Here is a 19,264-nt window from a genome sequence, read left to right as displayed (position 1 = left end):
AACAATGGAAGTCCAGACTGTTAGGTGAAGTTAGGTCATAATCAGGGCTTTGTTTGCTCTGACTGTGTCAGTTGCTTTTCTTGTTCACATGACCAGATGCCTGACAAAAAACAACTGTAGAGAGGAAACATTGACTTGGTTTCCCATTTGAGGGGTGTGGGCCATCATGACAGGCAAGGTGTGGTAGCAGGTGTGTAAGGTTTTGGTCACACTGGATCCATAGACAGGTGTCAAAGAGCAGGCAGGAAGTGAGCCCATCCCAGTGACCCACTTTCACTAAAGAGGCCACGCCTCCTAAAGTTTCCACCACCTTCCAAAGCAGTGCCACCAACTGAGGGCCAAGTAAGGAAAAGCATGCGTTTATGGAGGGCATTTCATACCCAAACCACAGAGCCCAGATGGATCTTAAGTAAAGAAGTTGATTGCTACAAGAACCCTGGAGTTTATGCTCCAATTCTGGAAGGCGCAAGAGAGACACCTGGCTGAGCCTGGGTGCACTGGGCACACAGGATGGTGGAAAAGAAGCCTTGGAACCATGTCTGAGAATGTCAAGGACAGAATCATGGAGCCAAGGGCATGATTTCCCCACATCACCCCTGGAAGGAGCCAACAGTTTCTGGAAATTGGACTGCCTCTGCCCAGATGGACTTCTCATCAGCAGTCAGTCTGTTTGGGAGCAAAGGAAAATCGGCTTCTGGGCTCTGATGGACAATGACCCTCAGCTGCAGTACTTGGGAGAGGCTGGGTAAGGGCAGAGCACACCATCCATAGTGCAAACTACTAAATTACTTTGTAAAATGCCCCAGGGACAACATTTAAAATAGCATGGAAAAAATCTTTCCTGATTACTAACTGAACGCACATTTTGGGCAAGATTAAAAACATAGGCTATTCTGTGTTATTTCCTCGGAAGGGATTATCAGCCTTAGATCAAACACTGTGGCTGGAGGTTTGCAGATTCGAGAAAGTCTCCCTTCCCCGCCCCTTCTACTTACTTGCTTCCTGGCTGTGGATGCTATGTGAGCAGGCCTTGCATCCATGATGGGTTATATCTCCTCAAACTCTAATCCCCAATAAGCCCCCCCTTTCCCAAGTTGCTTCTTGTCAGGTGTTTGGTAACAGCTAACAAGAAAAATGACCAATACTCGACTCAATGTATAGACGGATCCTTCAAGTTCACCAGCAAATTAGCATGGGAGGAAACAGTCTGGGTGCCCAAGTCAGGGGTCCTGTCACTTCTGCTTTCTACAAGAGAGCAACAGTCTACTAGGGTGTCCCTGCTTTCAACATTGTGAAATGACACCACCATCTACAAAGAACTATACAAGAATTACAAAACAACCACTACCACCTTATAAAATTTTTGCTTTGCTTTTTGAGACAGTGTTTCCCTTTGTAACACCCCTGGATGTCCTGGAACTAGCTCTGTAGATCAGGCTGGCTTTGAACTCACAAAGATCCACCTGCCCCTGCCTCCCAAGTGCTGGGATTAAAGGTGTGTGCCACCGCCATATAGCACTTTATAATGTTTTAAGTAAGTTTAGAATGTCCTGCTGGGCAGCATTCATAAGCAACCTTTGCCTTCATGTGGCCCATGGGCCACAGGATACACACACCTAGACACATTCTCAGCCCTCTGGATGGATGTTGTCGTATAAGGCTAGGACTATGATATTATGGAGAGAACTCCTGAGAACAAGTCTCTGAATTGCATAATCCAAGGAAGGTAGGGTTGAGCCTGAGATGATGGTGAGCATTTAAAGACTACCCTTCCCCCATTTGCTGAAATAGAGAGAAGGGAATAGAACTAATAAAATGAGATCAGTTCTCTTTTCTAGCCTACAATTTTATTCTCATGTCCGTTGGAAGGCATACACATATTAAACATCTGCACTCCAAAGCTGTGAGATCTTGTTAAAGATATAAGCAAGGAAAGGCAGGGTTCCTTTTGTGATGAGAGTTCTAAGAGAAAGAGAAAAACACTGAGCACAAGTCCCTGTTACACATGGCCCACCGAATCAGGAAGAAGTTGGTGCTTGGGTGCCTCCCATGAAGACAATATGATTCTTTGGAAAGGACCAGAAGGACAGGAAGAAAGTCACACTTGGAACTGGTTTTGAGAAACCAGTGGTACTCAATTAATGGGGGAAGACTGAGGGTTGAGTATTCCATGTCTGGAAGTCCGAACAGCATGAAGGCCTTGGGAAAGAAAGTCAAGGGGTATGCCCAAGAAACAGCTCTAATGGTTTAGTGACTGAGTTCTTGAGCAATACTCCGCAACAATCATCTCTTCTGCCATCATTGCCATAGCCTGTCCCCTGTGCAGGTGCCCTTTGGTACAGTATTGGTGAAGAATATAGGTGAGGTGATACTAGAAGGACTTCCTGAGTTCTTGTCTACTTCTCTTTTCCCATTATTTGGATTTCTGCCTCCTTCTACTTCTAAGTGTCAAAGGAAATAAGCTGGCCTTCTGCACTAGAAGGGAGTCTCTGTATATTCTGCTTTGAAAAGTATAGTAGTTTAAACACATGTGCAATTTTCTCCCTTTCTACTAAATTCTGAGCACTTTATGTATATCTTCTTTGAAAGTGACTGAAGCCGACCAAGCATGAGGACTCATGACCATGGTCCTAGACCTTGGAGTCTGAGACCAGCCTTGAGTGCATAGCGAGTTCCAGGTCATCCTGTACTGTAGGGTGAAACCCCATCTTAAAAGCCCTGCATATTCAGAAAATCAGCTAATATTTTTCCTTCTGTTTCTCATGAGCACAGCTAAATTAGCTCAGTGTATTTCAGTACTAAAAAGCCCCCACAGAATTGACTATTTATCAGTCATCTTTAGGCTGGGTGTTAGTGTTGTACCCCTTCAATCCCAGGACTCAGGAGGCAGAGGCAGTATATCTCTGAGTCTGAGACCAGCCAGGTCTACAGAGTGAGTTCCAGGGCAGCCTCCAAAGCTACAGAGAAACTCTATCTCAACTCTCCTCCCCCCACAAAAATCAGTCTTCCCTAAGTTCTGTGTTTGGACAAAGGATACGTTTTATTGTTTTAAAATTTAAAATGGCTTTCTGATGTATAATATTTAATGATATATGTATGTGTATATATGCATTATATATGAAATGCATATTAATGATATAAAATATGTATAATTATATACATACAATTGCTATCTTCTATATATGGATATATAACATATGTGGCTATATTATATATAATCCTTTTATGTTGATTATATATAGTGCATTATATATAAATATATATACTATTGTTATCTTATTATATATACATATTATATATACACATATATGTATATACACACACACAGTATACATAAAGCAGTGCATAGCCCAGGATAGCTAGTGTCAACTTCGTAGTCCTCCTATAGCTGACCCCTAGGAATCACAGATATTTATTCATTATAAAGCTTATTAAATAAAACATTTAATAAGAAAAATGCCTTAGATATAGATTTTGGGCAAGTTGTTTAACTATTAGTTTTCTTTTCTTCTTCTTTTTTTTAAATGTTTTTTCGAGACAGGGTTTCTCTGTATTGTTTTAAAGCCTGTCCTGGAACTTGCTCTGTAGACCAGTCTGGCCTCAAACTCAGAGATCCTTCTGCCTCTGCCTCCTGAGTGCTGGGATTAAAGGTGTGTGCCGCCAACGCCCAGCTTCTATTGGTTTTCTTGGTTTTCATTCCTCATTAAATTCTTTTAATTTGACCTGTTCATGTTGACAGTGACTTATCTGTCTCTCCCTCCCAAGTGCTGAGATTTAAAGGATGGCTATCACACCTGGCTGGGTTTCTTGTTTCTGTGCAGAGGACAGGATTCCCGTATACACATGTGGTTCTTACCATCCTGGCAGAGAGGAGCACTGGGATGCTGCAAACTCTGTTGCTCTGAGAGGGTGCAGGCCTTGGCTGGAGGATGAGGTTGGGAGGTAGGAGGCAACAAACCCTGTACCACTGGCTTTGCAAACTACTTAAGAACCTGATCTGACATGGGGAATCCCTCTGGCACTGTGACCCCCTGCCTACTGCTCTCACCTGCTGGGTAATTGAAGGACTTCACTACACTGGAAAGTGTAGGGTTAGTTTGAATTTACTGCCTCTCTGTAGGTAGAGAGATTTGGTAAAGGTGCTTATCTTGGAGTGAGACAGGCTCTGGCCCTCTCTCTGCTGGTGCTCTGTGATGCTGGGTCCAGGCCTTGGCTTCCCTAAGACTGCTGCCCCCTACCAGAGAGAGAGAGAGAGAGAGAGAGAGAGAGAGAGAGAGAGAGAGAGAGAGAGAGAGAGAGAGAGAGAGAGAGAGAGAGAGAGAGGAAGAAGGAGGAAGAGGAGGAGGAGAAGCAGTAGCAGCAATAATCCCAGCCTTTCAGGGATTATGTGAAAACAAAATACAGCAGCGGACCGGGAATGTATCACAGTTGATAGAGGGCTTCCTGGCATGTCCAGAGCCTGTGATCTGATCCCAGCACTGTATAAACTAAGATGGGGTGCACTGCAAAACCAGAACTTGCAAGGTGGACGACAGAGAAACTCAGGGTTATCTTCTTTACCAGTGGTTCTCAGCCTTCCTAATGCTTCCACCCATTAATACAGTTACTTATGGTGTGGTGAACCCCATAATTTTTGTGTGTGGGGGGTATGAGTCAGGGTTTTTCTGTGTAGCCTGGCTGTCCTGGAACTTGCTCTGTAGACCAGGCTAGCCTCAAACTCACAGAGATCCACCTGCCTCTGTCTCCCAAGTGCTGGAGGCACCACCACTGCCTGCCATAAAATTATTTTTGTTGCTAGCTGTAATTTTGCTAATGCTATGAATCATAATGTAGATAGAACCATAATATCAGAGTATGAACCTACATAATCTGATATGTAGGATATCTGAAATGTAACCCCTATGAAAGGGTGGGGGGTCGTGATCCACAGGTTGAGAACTACTGGACTATACACAGAATTGGAAGCCAGTTTGGGTTATGTAAGATCTAGTCTTTAAAACACTGCTCTCCCAACAGACCCAAATAATGTAATTTTCTATGTTTATTTTTGAAATTTATTTGTTTCATTCACTGTATTTGCATCATTTCCATTTCTCCCCTTCTCCCTTCCAACTCCTTCTATTTCCCCATCACTTCCTTTCAAACTCATGGACTACAATTGTTTGCATACACACACATACATACATACAAGCACACATATACACACACATACAAACACATATACACACATATACACGTATACACACATACACACATACAAACACATACACACACATCACAACCTACTGAGTCCAATTAGTGTCACTGTGCCTATGTTTAGGGATGACCATTAAAGGTCACTACGGAAAACAGATTCTCTTTTGCAGCCATTAACTGCCTTTATCTACTCATCTAGATGTGAGGCCTTGTGAACTTGCTCTTATCCATATCAGCATGTTGACTGGCGTGGTCTTGTGCAGGCAACATACTGTTTATGGAGTTCATGAGTTTGACAATTTTGTCCTGTCCAGAAGCCACTATCAAGCAGACCTTGCAATAACGTGGCTTCAACAAGCTAAGGATACGTTCAGTAAATAATCTGTTTCTTTTACACAATTTTTCATTCTATGAATTCTGGAACAATGGGCTCACGTGAATTGCAGAGCAGGGCATTGGAGGGCAATTCATGATGGGATCTTCTGCTCAGCTTCAGCTCACACCCCGGGGCTCTGAGGCTGACCTCATCTCTCAGGGAACCTCATAGCTGCACAAGAAGAAATAGCCTTTGGTCTGCTGCCAACTGGAGTGCAGCCTTCAAGAGCTGTCCCAAGCCCAAGGCATTGCCCCAGAACTGAACTAGTTGTGAGTGGAGGAGGTCTGGCTTCTCTGGGCTTGGCAAATTTCTTTCATCTTTCCAAAGAACCCAGGTCCTGCCAGACATGCGGTGGTTCTCTTTTCCCCAGGCAGTTTCTGTTCATCAATCAAGGCATCTTGGAACATGAATTCATTGCTTTGGGGATATTTTCCCTAAAGGTTCCAGTCTGTACTACATGTTCCAAGATAAAAATATTCTGTGTCCAAACCCCTAAAACTTTATATATTGCCATCCCAGCAGCCGTGGTTTGTTAGTTCCTTAGATAGATGTCACTTGAAGTTAAAAAAAAAAAAAAAGATTATTCTAGCAAACATCAAATTAACTTTAGCTGCCCTAATTTGCATGGTTAAAAGCTCTTTCAAAACCATGGGTCTCAAGAAAGTGAGATGAGAGTGACTCGTGTCAGTGTGTTGATTGCTTCTGTGCATGATTCTTTGGGAGGTTAAGAGTCTCCACACAATATTTTAGTAAATTCTTTTATTTTGTAATAAGTAGTTTTGCAAAGTACAGCAAATTTTGTGAAGGGCACATCTAATTCTGCTCTTACTTCTCCACTGAAAGTTAGGTCAATAACTAGGTCATCAAAATAGTACAGGGTGAGATATGGCTGGCTAGATCTTTTGCCAGGCTTGCATAAAGCTCTGATTTAACCCACTGCAAGGGGTGGTGCACATCTGAAACTGCAGCCTCAGCCAGGGAGAAGGGGAGAATCAGAACTTCAAGATCGTCGTTGGCCATAGCGTAAGTTCAAAGTCAGCCTGGGGTTCATAAAAACCCTATTTCAAAATAAATAAACAAACAAAACAAAACGGGGAGAGGAGTTTCTAGAAGATGTTTTCCCTTACTTGGAACATCTGCAGGAAGGAAGTACACTTGTTTTTCTTTCCATATGACTGAGAGATGAGCCTGAAGTTGCCTGTTTGTTGAAAGTGTCCCTGGAGCTTTAGTCCTCCTCACCAGGAGGACTCAGGCAGTGCTCTGGGAAAGGAGACTTGGCCTGCTGTTTGTGTTCTGCAGTCTGGGAACCTGTTCCCCCTTTCCTCTGAGGCAGTACAATGGAGCTGACCATGAACTGAGCCCTCTGAAACTGTGAGCCCAAATGAGTCTTTCCTTCTGTAAGGTGTTTACCTGGCCTTTGGTCACAGTGGTGGGACGATGGCTGACACATGGTGGGGGACAGTTCTGAGCACTAGGGACAGTGGTGAAGGGTTCTATGTGCCATATCCATGCAGATTTCTCAGTCTGTATCTTTCCAATTGACATCTAATATTTATAAAGAAAAAAAAATTGTGTATGACAAATGACCTCTATTATAGATATTCACACAGAGGAAGACTGGAGGCTAGCTGGTGAGAAGGCCTGAGGTTGGAATCCAGGTTCCAGAGTTTACCAGGTCAGTAACCTTGAACAAGCTACTTGATGGTAACTTTCTCAACTTGATAGGGGACTAAATAGGGATACCTGTTTCTATCTTCTAAATTAGAACTAATAGAATCAGGATTTTCTGGTATTTTTATTGTTGTTATACGTGTGCACATGCATGTAGGTGTATGTATCTCCACATGTGTTTAGAGGCCTGATGGTCACTCCGGCTTTTATTCTTGGAAGACATCCACCTTGTTTTCTTGAGAGAGGGTCTCTAACTGGCCTGGATTCTTGATTCAGGTAGATTGGCTTACTCTAAGTGCTAGGGATCTGCCTCTTGGGGGCTGAGATTACATGTATGTACCATCATACCTGCCTTTTTTCTTAAAACAAAATAAAACTGAAGAGCACGCGTGCATGCGTGCGTGTGTGCATGTGTGTGTGTGTGTGTGGGTGTGGGTGGGTGGTGACTGGATGCAATACAAGCATATGAGAAGGTGCCATTACTGTAGAAGTGAGAAGACAATTTGTGGGAGTAGGGTCTTTCCTTCTACTCTGTAGACCCTAGGGATTGAACTCAAGCCACCAGGACTGGTGGCAAAGGACTTTTCTGGCTCCTCTCTCACACCATCCTTCCTTTTTATTGCACGTGGGAATCAAGAGATGGCACTTTAAGTGGCCTGAGGACTCTCCCTAGCTTTTAACATTTATTCTTGGGAATAGATAGACTCAAGCATGGGTCTGGAGTGGAAAGTCTATTGTGTTGGTCATGAAATGAACCTCATATCTTATTTTCCCATTTTAATTTTGCCTTTGCAATGCCAAGAAGTTTGAACAGATGTCAATATTATTGAGCCCATATGTTGACAGGGGCCAAGAAGCTGCTATATATATAAGAAAGAGGAAGGTGTGTCCTTTCCCAGAGGCAGCTGATGAAATGTAGGTTGGATGACTGTACCCAGATGTCTAACGGGCTACTTCACACACTGAATGGGGAGGTGCATTCCCATCATCTCCAGGGTAAGTGAGGTCGAGGAGCCCGAGTCCTGGCAGGAACTCACTGTACAGCCTGAGGCAAGCTGCTTAACCTCTGAGATTTAAAATTTTCATCATCTATAAAAATAGACTAATACTGGCTTTCAGAGATGTTGTAAGGCTCAAGATTCAGGTTAACCTCAATTATCTACCTTCATGGAAGAGAGCAAGAGATAATCCAGAAAAAATAAAAAGGAATTTCTCTTCAGTTTTGAGTCTATAATTATTCCTTTTGACTCATCATTCCTTCTTAATTCTTTGCTTATATCCCGGGAAGGATGCCTGTGATGCCATGTGTTGGGGGTATATTGATGGGTGGCATGATTTTGTCAAAGAGAGTTCAAGCCTTTCCCAGGCTATTGAGAAATGGTGACACAGAGGTCATTTCAAACTTCTGTGCTAGTTTATGTGCCACCTGGTGACAGAGACACTTGTGCAAAGAGATGTGGAACATGCTTAGTGGCATGACTCACATGGGACCAGAAGGGACAACTTCCCATGCTAGAGAAGCATCATGGATGAGTACTGGAGACAGTCTGGTGACAACAAATGCACCACTGTGCATCCCTGTTCTCTGTAGCACTGAAGCGGCAAGTGTTGTAGACTATCATCCTACGAGTAAGAAAGCTTCGGCATGCAGTCAAGCGCGTCTTAGCTGACCTTGGATACTTCTCTCTGTATCTCCAAAGTTCATTTCTGGAAAATCAACCTTTTCCATCTATAAAGTAAAACCATAGAACATTCCCACCTGGTACATTGGACTACCACTTGCTCAAAAGGAAACATCTCCATTTTTTTTTCCTTCTTTGAGACTTCTTTGTAAACCAGACTGGCTTCAAACTCACAGAGATCCTCCTGCCTCTGCCTCCCAAGTACTGGATTCATGTCGTGCACCACCACACATGGCTACCTTCAATTCTTGTGAAGTTAACAAAGTCTTTCTCCTCTCCCACACCTTGGGATAATCATGGTCTGATCTTTCTTTTCATTCCTTCCCATCATAACACAATCTTCCACTGGATCCCAAGGGTGCTGCTTATCAAGCCCTCCTTCTGTTTGAATGTGGAAACTTACCCATCAGAAAGAGAAAGGGTAGGACCCAACAGACATGCTCATACCTGCTTTCTGTCTCCAATTTCAAACTGACTCTAACTTTCTCAAGAATTTTGTTGGCTATATGTAGTATGTGTTCTCTCTTTTTTTTTTAACATGGCATATCAACACAATTTTCTTTGGTTATTCCTATTAATTGCCATATTTCGGGAGAAACCATGTTTGCTTGTTTATTCATGCTACCCACTTTGTATAAAATGGAAGCTTGGAGGGTGTGATGGCAGTACAGTGGTGTGCAAACTGTGGTAGTTTTGAGTTCAGTGCTAGAATCAAGGTTAATAAACAGTTAGATGCTGGCTGTGCAGCTTCAGACCAATTATATCACCCCATGCTGCCACTTGCTGTAACACATACAACTAAAAGATGGAACAACCAGGTTTCAGCCCAACGTGTGTGTGTGTGTGTGTGTGTGTGTGTGTGTGTGTGTGTGTGTGTATGTGTGTGTGTTTGAGGGGGGAGCAGGCGGGGAATGCATGAATCTTGAAGGCTAGAGGCTGACATGTCTTTGTCTAACACTCTCCATCATCCTTTTTAGAGACAGGTTCTTTCTTCCTCTTAATCTGGAACATGCTTCTTTGGAAAGCCTAGGTGACTGGTGTGTGCCAGGGACCCTCCTGTCTCCACCCACATAGTGCTGGTATCACTCTAGGGATCCAAGTTCAGATCCTCATGCTTATTTATCTAGCATGTTACTGTCTGAGCCAAGCCTAACTCTCTGAAGTATCATGGGACTAAAAACTGTGAATGTCAAAGCCGCCTGCTTCCTTCCGTCTGAAGCTTTGATTGCCCTGTACCTCAGAATGCACATGCATCAGTTTCTCTGCGGGTGTGTGGGGGTGGTTACACCTGTCTCTATTCCCATAATGCTTGAGGTAGTTCATTGCTCAAGCTAATCTTTGCTATTTTCAGTGACTCACTGAAGGGATCACCAAGTTCACATGCTGATGTGAATAATGAGAGGGAGTAACAGGCATTTTACAATCTATTGAGAGGCAAGCATGGGCATATCCAATAAAAATGTCTATGCAAATGGATGTTCTGCTTAAATCAATCAATCAACACCTGGAGCAGGTTGCACGCATTTCCAAAGATGCACTACAAATAGATAAATAACAGATAAACAAATGTAGTGGTTGACAGACAGAAGAGACAATCAAGTCCACAAGTATCTCACCCTAGATCCCTCATCCTGCTGGAGCTTGCCATGCAAATCAGCTGTGCAGTCGAAAGATTGTGCTGATGGGATTCACTGTAAATAACAGCAGAGCGACTTGTGGTCTACTTCATGCCATCAGAGTCCAGGCTCAGAATGCACACAGTCTTCCCTGCAGGAATGCCACCTATCAGAGGGACACAACACAGCACCACGTGCAGCATGAGGCAGACTTTGGACTGGAAAGTCCTCGTGACCATGTTCTCAGAAGGTACCCAAGCTCAGAAATGAGTGAGCTCTCAGGGATGGTCACAGAGAGGAGTTCCCACGAAGGCAGGGAGCAGCGGTGGTTATCCTGACACATAGAAGTCATCGTTTCTGTTTGTGATCTTGACTGCAGACTTTGCATGTCCTGTGTTAATGGAGAACAATGACTTTCGACTGGGGTTCCCTTGGTCCCCTCCAGATCTCTGAGGATCTTTGCTATATTTGGAGACATGCTTTGTGTCCCACAAACCAAAATGTACCGTGAGCAGGGAGAAGTCTGGAATGCTGCCAGATAGCCCTTATTGCACAGGACAGTCACCATGACCCGCATGACAAGTTCCCCAGATTCTGGTGTCAGTAGTCCAGAGGTTAGAGTCCTGACTTGGAGGCTCTGGCAGTACTGGGTGGTTGGCCCTCTGACGGATGTTAGGCAATTTTACTTTTGCAGAATACTTTGAGATCTTTGGATAAAAGTTGCTGTGTATGTTTTGCAAAACTCATGTTGCTACATGTTCTCAGGCTTCAGGGAGGTTTTTGGCAAGGTCTGACTCAGCTTATTCCCAAATTTTAAAGATGCCTCTCCTCTCCTCTTCTCCCTTCCCTTCTCCTCTCCACCTCCCTCCCCTCCTCCCCTTCCCTCTCTTCTTCCTCTCCCCTCTTCTTCCCTCCTCTCCTCCCCTCTCCTCTTCCCCTCCTCTCCTTCCCTTCCCTTCCCTCATCTCCTCTCCTTTCCTCTCTTCTCCCTCTCCCCTGCCCTCCTCCCCTTCCCTCTTCTCTGCCTCTCCTCTCCCCTACCCTATCCTCTCCTTTCCTTGGGATGGCCCCTGCCATATATGTGTGTACGTATGTTAATGTGAGTGTGGCACAGGTATGTGTCTATCTCGGTAAAATATACATGTGTCTTTGCTTGTGAACTCCCCAAGTGAAGTTCAGGTGTCTTCTTCAATTGCTGTCCACTTTACTTTTTGATACAGAGTCTCTCAACTGAACCTGGAGCTTAATGATTGGCAAGCCTAGCTGGCCAGTAAGCTCCAGGCGTTCATCTGTCTGCACAGCGCTGTTGTTATATACTTCCTACCAAATCTGCTTTTTGTGTGGTTGCTGGTGACCTGAACTCAAGTCTTCATGCTTGTGTGGCAAATATACTTCTTTTTTATTTTTAAAGCAAGGTCTCATGAGGCACAGGCTAGCCTTAAACTTCCCATGTAACCAAGGGTGACTTTGGACTGATTTTCTTGCCAACGTTGCCTGAGCTCTGGGATGACTGGCATGTGTTTCCATACTCTGTTTATGTGGTAGTGGAGTCTGAACCCATGCCTCCTCATGTTAGACAGACACTCTTCATCTCCAAGTCCATATTGTCTGAATTTTGAAACTTTGATCTCGTACATCTTATTATATATCATCTGTAGCATATTATTATGAGTCTCAGAGAGAACATTCCACACTGATCTTGGAACCCCAGGACCAGCTGCTCTGACAGCTCAGCTACATGTAAAGTTAGAGCAATACACCAAGTTCCCAATGTCCTCTTTCTCTGTTTCAGGGAAATTCTCTTCAGTAGCCCTTCCGGGTTACATGGAGATTGATATAGAAGGGTAAAAACAACTTCCAGAGTAGACACTCTCATGAGTCATATTTATTGTGTCTGGAATCATATAGAAAAACAATACCAGCCACACAAATAATCAAGTTTTAAACCAAGCCTGCTTTGGACTTTAGTTATTTCCTTCCAGCAAAGCTTGTGCAAATGCAAGTGTGTCCCGTGTAGTTGGCAGTGTATTGTACTTTAGGAGTTTCTTTGACTTTGGTGGATGTTAGACCAGATGAAATGGGATGGGAATCTGGAGAAATAATTCATCTTCAGGGACAGGTCCTGCACTTAGAATGTGGGGAATAGCTTCCTGATAGAAAGGTCTTTTGACTGAAAAGAACCACTGAAGACCAGGTGAAGATGCAAAATTTCTAATTACAAAAACAAAACAAACAAACAAAACAAACAAAAAAACCACAATGGTTTTGGCTAAGAAAACTCTACCTCACTGTCTATAGAAGAGCATTCTGCCAGCTGTGGTAATATCTTTCTTCCACTCCTCCCTCCCTCCCTCCTTCTCTCCTTCCCTTCATTTTACAGGATCTCATATAGCCCAGGCTGACCCCTTACACTTGCTATGTAGTCTAAGATGACCTTGTACGTTTAATCCCCCTGCCTCCATCTCCTGAGTTCTGGGATTATAGGCGTGCACCACTATGCCTGGGTTTTGGTGGTGGGGATTGAACCAAGGGCTCTACCCATGAGGCAAGCATGATTACTATTTCTGTAGCTAAGGATGACTCTGAACTCCTGATTCACCCTCATCCACCCCAAGTGCTGGAATTATAGGTGTGTTCTACCACACCCAGCTCATGTTGTATTGGTATTAAATCCAGGGCATCAGCCATGTTAGGCAAGTGCTATACCAGCTGGGAGCTACTGAATTCTATCCCCCACTGTATTACATTAGTTTAGCAAATTCCTGTAGTGGATGTTAAAAGTCCTGACAACATTACAAGCTGGAAGGCACCACTGGGAAACTCCAAAAGGACCAATCAGAAGGTGGCTCTGAGAGTCAGTAAACTCCAAAGCTACATAGCTGGGAGCCACAAGGAGGCTGTCAACCTTTGAGTTCTGTGGGATAGATGATTCTCTAGACTTTTTTCTTCTTCAATGCTTGAAGGGCATTATGGGAATGCAATTGGCTCAGAGTGATGACATTAACATTATGAATAATGCTTGGGGGCTAGACTCATGATGCTGGGAAGTGGCTGTTAGATTCCCAGAACGTTTTACATAATGAGGTCGGGATGCCAGGCTAGCAGAGTGACTGTTGAATGGAAGCAAGCCGCAGAAAGCACGGGAGGAACACATCAGAAATGAGCTGTTCAAACAGAACTCTGCAAGAGCTCTGCTGTTTTGTCTGTGGTATGGTGTGGTGGTGTTCACTTTGCTCAGCTCTTTGGACTTTTGTTCTATAAGTGAAAGAATGGAATGAAGTAAAAAGGGAAAAAAAAGAAGCAAACAAAAAACCATGACCGGTTGCTAGCACATTAAGGCAGGAGTCAGGTCTTTAAGTACAAATTGGGGGATATTCATTGTGCGTGTGGTGAGTGTACTTGTTAGTGTGTGTGTGAGAGTGAGTGTGTGTGTGTGAGTGTGTGTGTGAGTGTAGGTCAGAGGTCGATGTTGGGTGAGACAATCTCTCAGTGAACCTGGGGCTCATCACTTTGACTAGACTGGCTGGCCAATGAGCTTCAGGGATCCCACTGTTTCTGCCACTTCGGGGCTCCACACTACCTTTTCCTGTGGGTGCTAGAGATCTGAACTTAGGTTCGGATGTTGCCATGCAGACACTTTACTGACTGAGCCATCTGCCCAGCTACAAATGGAACCTTTATAGAGAAGACTGAAGAGATGTGCAAGAGTACTGATTAGCACAGCAGTCAGTAAGAGTAATGTCTATTAAAATTTTCAAAACTTGTCACCAACTAGTTATGAGGCCAAGTAGCATGTGGCAGAGACCAGGGAGCTTTATTCTAAAGGACTAAATACATTAGGCTAACTGGCCACTTGGTCTCGTTAGGAACTATTAAACCCTCATATAGTATGAAAGCTGCTGCAGACAGTACAGATGGTCTGTGCCAATAAAACTTTATGCGTGGGGCCAAGGATGTAGCTCAGTTGGTGTAGTGCTTGCCTAGCATGCATGATGTCCTGGATTCAATCCCAGCACCACACAGGCTGGGTGTGGTGGTACACTCCTGTAATTCCAGCACTCAGGGCAGGGAGTCCAGGTAAACCAGCAGTTCAGTCATCCTTGGCTATATGGACAGTTCAAAGCTAGCCTTGGGTACATGAGACTGTCTCAAAAACATAAAACAACAAACAAAAATTTAAAAACCCACAATTATGGACACTGAAATTTGGATTTCATATAATTTCTAAAAGACACAAAATGGTTTTCCTGTTTCTTACTTTTTGATAATTTAAAAATCTAGAGCCCACTCCCAGTGTGCAGACCATGAAGCACATAGTCAATTTGTCTTATGGGATATCACTTACTGATTGTGGTGCCAAGGAAACTGCATAGACTTTGGAATCAGACAGCCTGGGCAAATTACTTGACTTGCCTGGGGGGGGACATCCCCTTTGTAAACTTCAGGTCCCTTGGGTGGAAACTGAGGGTGAAAAATCTCCCACTAATGGTTACTATAGGGATTAAAAAGGTGACATGGGTCTGAAGAATGGTTCAGTAGGTGAACTGCTTGCTGCACAAGCCTGAGGACCCGTTTTCAGATACCTGCCATGCATATAACATGTCTGTAATCCTGTGGTCAGGGGGTAAGCAGAGACAGATGGATCCACAGAGCTCTCTGACCAGGCAGTCTAGCCAATGGATGAGCTCTGGATCCAGGTAGAGACCTGGTCTCAAACGATAAAATGGAGAGTTGTAGTGGCTTCCATCCTCTGCATGCACAGCACAGACATAAACTTCACACACATACACAGCAAAGACAACTAGAGCAAATGCCTGCTCTCCTTTAACAAATAGTAACAAGATAGTTAAATAAAAATCTCCCAGCTTTGTGAGATGTGCCTGTGTGACTTGCATTTGCAGTAGTAACACACCTTGGTCTGAATCTTTGAAGGTGACACAGGCCAGACTGTCCTCAACTCTGTCACTAGCTTTTTCCCACCTTAACATTTTCATCCAAATATGTCTCTGTAATCTTCTGCAGAGCTCAGGGCTGCATTGCCCTTCCCACGTGGACAGATCAATTAACACTCAAAACATCTTTCCTGAACCCTCTTATATTGCTCCAGGCAGACACTTGTCAGGTTCAAGTAGCAGTTTATACCAGAGTGTTGTGTTGCAGGTTGGTCCTCTGCATCGGGCCGAGCTGATAGGACAAGGAAGATTCATTGGTTTTGCTCTGGGATAGAGCAAGAGGTGTCTGTGAACGGGTGCCTGTGTAAGCAAGCACTTAAGAGAAGCACTGCCCCTCAGAGTCCCCGCCTCAGAGCCTCTAAGACATAAACCTTTCTCCTGAATCTCTGAAAATGGCTTCCCAGTAGAGATTCCTGTTAAAAAAAAAAAAATCAATGTTCAGCCAACTGAACTCAGCAGCTTAGCTAGACTTCCATTGAAATGACATGCCCAGAGGAACCATGCCAAGGTAGAGAGTCAGTGTATGTGCCCATCTGCAGAGAGATGGATAAAGAAAGTGTGAGACACAAATATAACAGGGCACTAGACAACCATTAAGAAGAACAAAATCATGTGATTTATAGGAAAATTGATGGAGCTTCAGATCAAGTGAAATCAGCTAGATCCAAAAAGACAAGAGTGACATGTTTTCTCATGTGTGGGCTGTGGGGGAGGAGAGGCATGAAAATAGAAGGGAGGGTACTAGAGGAAAGAAAGGGAATCAGGTAGACAATAGACATGCAAGGATAAGAAAGGAAGGAATGTGATGGAAGTCTACCGTGTGTGTACGGAAGTGTCCAAATTAAACCCATTATTTCACACAGTTTCCCTGTTTTTTCACCAGTTACTTTGGAGCCCCAGATCTTAGTGAAATTCTCTGCTTCAAAAAATGAAGTGGCCATCTCCTAGGAAAGATGCCAAGCTTGACATCTGGCCTCCATCCTCAGGCACACACGTGCACAAATCACCACACAAAAAGTTATAGTGTTAAAGTGGAATGTTTGTAGGAAATCAAAAGTAACAGGGATGAGAGAGGATGACGGGCGAGCATATTATTAATAATACATTCTATTGTGATATGGCTGGGGGAAAGCATGGTTACAGCATATTATATCATGATGAGGCTATGCCCCTCTAAGTGTTTTCCCGCTGAGCATTACCATTGAAGACTCCATTTTATAATCAGCTTTTGACTTTGAGGGAGAATAATGACTTCAGTCCCTGGGTGGGACCAGGAAACAGCACCCTCTGAAGGGTGCCACCCATTCTTACCCAGGACAGACTGATAAATAAATTATTTCTGGGAATAGAAAGGGAGTTATGAGAATGAGTTAAAACTGCATGGGTACAACACATCACATCAAACCAGACCCAAGAATTTATCAGACACTCCAGACCAAGAAAAAGATAGAACTCCCACCCCCAAAGTGATGGACACCTAGCACATTGATGGCCCAGCACCACACCAACCTGTCATCAGATACCTGGCATTTGTGTCAAGGACCGACAAGTGGTAGGCTACCTGGCTGTCCTTGGATCCCTTTGATCCTCTGCCTTTGATATGGCTGGCCGGCTTGACCTCTTGCTCATCCACCTGCTCACCAGGCTGAACTTGACCCACTTCCTGCTCCGGGATCTTGGTTACGCCTTTGGTCTCACAGCTTTGCTCTCAAACCCTGACTCTAGCAGCTTCCAACACAGCTGCCTCCTGACATTGGCCTGGTATCAATTAGATTTCTTTGCCTGCATCTTAAACCTTTTGAACTCTGTACAGCCTCTTTAACTTGTATTCATTCTGTAAACCACATATATGCACATAGATAAATAGATAAATTTGCTATGTGCTATGCCATAAGAAAGTTGAGATTAATAATTAATGGAGGCCAGCCTGGTCTACATAGTAGGTTCCAGGATACTTAGGGCTATACAGAGAGCCCCTGTCTTAAAGACAAAACAAAACAAGACAAAAACCAAAACAAATAGTAGTAATTAAGAATGGTCTAAGATACTGTGTTTCCCTTAGCCAGGCTACCAAAATATTCGGATTATATGACAAATTGCTCTTGTTGAAATTGCTAAACCTTGTATATTTATCTTTATTTGTAAATTCTGATATTGTAGAAAGACACAAATGTATTTTTCTATGTTTTTGGCATTGCATGTTCATGACTATTTTATGTATGAAATTATGAAGGAATGAATTTTGAAATGGGTATATCTAAAAAAGTAGTACATATTACTAAACAACAAAAACCAAGAGCAACTCTAGGAAATCCATAAAGAACAAAATGTCAAAGCTCTAGACAGACATAGGATTGTGACCATGCTTGTCCAGCTCTACCCCACCCTAAGGCAAAGGAAAACCCACCATGCTGACCTAAAGATCTTAAGTAGATTGGGACTCTTCCTGGGATTTCTCCCTGGGAGGCTTGCCTGAAGTTAGCAGAGCAATTAGAACATGGCTGAGAAGCTAGGCTGGCTCTGTAGCAATGTTTGCCCTTCCTTATCCATTACTGGTCTTCCTCCTCCTCTACTCTTGCTCATCTCTTCTCCTCTATCTTCTGTCATTACTCACCCTCCCACCTACTCAGAGAGAGGATCTCATGTAGCCTAGGCTAACTTCAAACTTACTGTGTAACCAAGGATAACCTCACACTTCTGAGCCTCCTGCCTCTACAGCCCAAGTGCTAGGATTCTAAACATACATTACCACTCCCACAATATGAGGAGCTCAGGACCAAACCCTGGACATCATGTATCCTACCAACTGAACTACATCCCAAGCCCCTCACTCATGTCTTTCTGTATTCATTTCTCTAAGCTTTGAACTGCTTACTTTCTCTCAAATTCTGTAATAAAAAATGATCAAAGAGTTTTTTGACTTAAAGTAACAGTGGTTTCCTGAAAGCCAATACTGACTCTGAAATGCCTTTCGTTGTTGGTGACTTATACACTGCTGGCCTGAAGCCCACATGATGACCTTTAGAGATTCCCATGGCTTTCATGGCTGTGGAAGTATTCCACGTGGGAAACTGTTCTCTGTGAAAGTTGATAAACCACCCCAAGGTCGAGGGATTCCCTTTAATCTATGGTAGAAATCCTTTAGTAAGTGCTGGTCAGTGCAGTGGGCCACTCATCTGACTCCTGACAGTTAGCAGAGCATCCCTCGGAGAGGATGTTTTCCAAGCAAACGTTTGAAGTGAGCACCGTGCATGTGGCAGCATCTGGCATTGATAATCAGAACAAAAGCTCCTTCCTCTTTCTTAATCTTTATCCCAGATGGGAGCATGGCTACGTACCAAGAAAGTTCGAAGTTTTTCTTCCCAGAGAAAGCTAAGCCAGAAACATAGAATGCCACCGGGAAGTGACCATGGGAATGTGGGTCACAGCTTTCAACCATTCCATGCGAAATCTAAAGAACCATTGGGGAACTGACGTCTATGTCAACTGTAAAGGGAAGCAGCAGCGCTAACGCTGACTAATTCCAACCCACTCTGCAGTGGATGATGAGGTGGATCACAGCGTGGGAGAATTTTTACTATTTCCCAGTGCTTAAAGCTGTGTTTGGCATCTTTGTTTGCACACTGTGTATGATTATGGTTTCTTTTGTGCAGAATCTGTGCTCCAAAACAGTAAAACAAACACGTCAGATATTTATCCACATGTTGTCCAAACACACACCCAGTGTTTCTGCGGTTGGTTTGAAGTTGTGATTTGGGGTTTTTTCTATTT

This window comes from Phodopus roborovskii, unplaced genomic scaffold, assembly GCF_943737965.1.
Source record: "Phodopus roborovskii unplaced genomic scaffold, PHOROB, whole genome shotgun sequence".
Lineage (NCBI taxonomy): Eukaryota > Metazoa > Chordata > Mammalia > Rodentia > Cricetidae > Phodopus > Phodopus roborovskii.
Note: the sequence above shows the minus strand (reverse complement) of the source record.